The sequence below is a fragment of the Hipposideros armiger genome, unplaced genomic scaffold, assembly GCF_001890085.2.
Source record: "Hipposideros armiger isolate ML-2016 unplaced genomic scaffold, ASM189008v1 scaffold_566, whole genome shotgun sequence".
Lineage (NCBI taxonomy): Eukaryota > Metazoa > Chordata > Mammalia > Chiroptera > Hipposideridae > Hipposideros > Hipposideros armiger.
This window is the reverse complement of record NW_017731916.1, coordinates 571,492-573,065: the sequence shown is the minus strand read 5'-3', so window position 1 is coordinate 573,065 and position 1,574 is coordinate 571,492.

Below are 1,574 nucleotides of genomic sequence, written 5' to 3'. Positions count from 1 at the left end.
TACAAGTGATTCCTTCGAGTGTGTTCTTCATTTCAGTTATTGTATTCTTTAGTTCTAACTGGGTGTTTTTTATGATTTCTCTATCCTTCTTTATGTCCTCACTAAGTTCCTCAAACATTATCATCAGTGTTCTAAACTCTGTCTCTGAAAGGTTGGATACCTCTGTTTTCACTTAGTTCCATTTCTAGAGGTTTCTTCTGATCTTTTACTTGGGACATGTTTCTTAGTTTCTTCATTCTGGCTCTGTCGCCCTGTGATTGCTTCAATGTATTAGATCGATCACCTATGTCTCTCAGCCATTGCTAGGTGGTCTTGTAGTATGTGTGCATTAAATTCAGATTGCACAGTCTCTGTATTCTCTTGTCCCATGTGTTCCAGATGTGTCGCTGATGAAGTTGCTCTTTATTTGCTTTTGGCTCGTCAGAGGGTAGAATTCACCCTCAGAGTGATTAGCTGGGAGAATTATTTCTGTTCACAGTGTGTGAGATGCTGTTGATGTTGACCCCCTCAGAGGAGGGTTGGCCACTGTGGGTTCTTGTGCCTGTGGAGAATGTCCTTCAAGAGTGCCACTTTAGGTTCAACCAGGTAGTATTCTGGTTTTGTCTAACACTGGCCTATGGGTATATTGGTTCTGGTGTCTCTTGGGCGGGCCTACCACCCAGAGCCATTTCTGACCTGCCTGTTACTTGTCCATAGCTACCTGGTAGGTGCCTCAAAGCTGTATGCAGTTGGCTGCTGCCAGTGCTGGACCTGGGGTCATGTGGGGATGGTCTCTGTGTGAACTGAAGCTGGCTGCCCCCTATATTGGTCCTGAGGCAGTTTAGGAAAAGGCCAAGGGCCCCCTATGCCTGTTGCCACCTGTCAGATGCCGGTAAGGCCCACCTATTGAAAGAGGCTTTTTAGGGGTGTGTGTCTGGTTATTTGACCCGGTGTTGAGGGTGCCTCTGCGATGTGGCACTAGCTTGGTAGGATGGAATTCAAGTTAGTTATGTGACGTGATTGGTAGTTTTTAAGATGTTAATGCAGATCAGGTCTTACACCAATACCTGGCCTGTGACCCCCTTGTATAGCATCCCAAGGGCACTATAGCCAGCCTCCACCTTGCGCTCACAGATTCAGGAAAGCTGCTCCCAAGTGGCTGTGGTGGTTTGTGGTCACTGAACACCACGAAGATGATCCCAGGGCGCTGTGGACCACCTTCTGTTGTAAAAAACCTTTTCCACAGTTTGTGGGGGTGGGGCCAGTCACACCGGCACCCCAATTGCCCCTGGCAATGCAGCTATAAGTGGTGTTACAGGTGCGTAAAAACTGTGGTCAGTAGTTTGTACAAATTCAGTGTAGTCTCAACTCCCAAACCAGTGCTAGGCCCACATCCACTGCATAAAACAAAAACAAAGCAAGGCAACCCAACAACACAAAAAACCAAATACACTCCAACAGAAACACAATAAGCAATTATCAAACAGGAGAAACAGAAGTATATAAAAGAGACACAAACACAAATACAAAAACAGGAGAACAAGATAGAAAAACAGTTCCCAAAGCAATATCCAGATAAACAAATCTGAGAAACC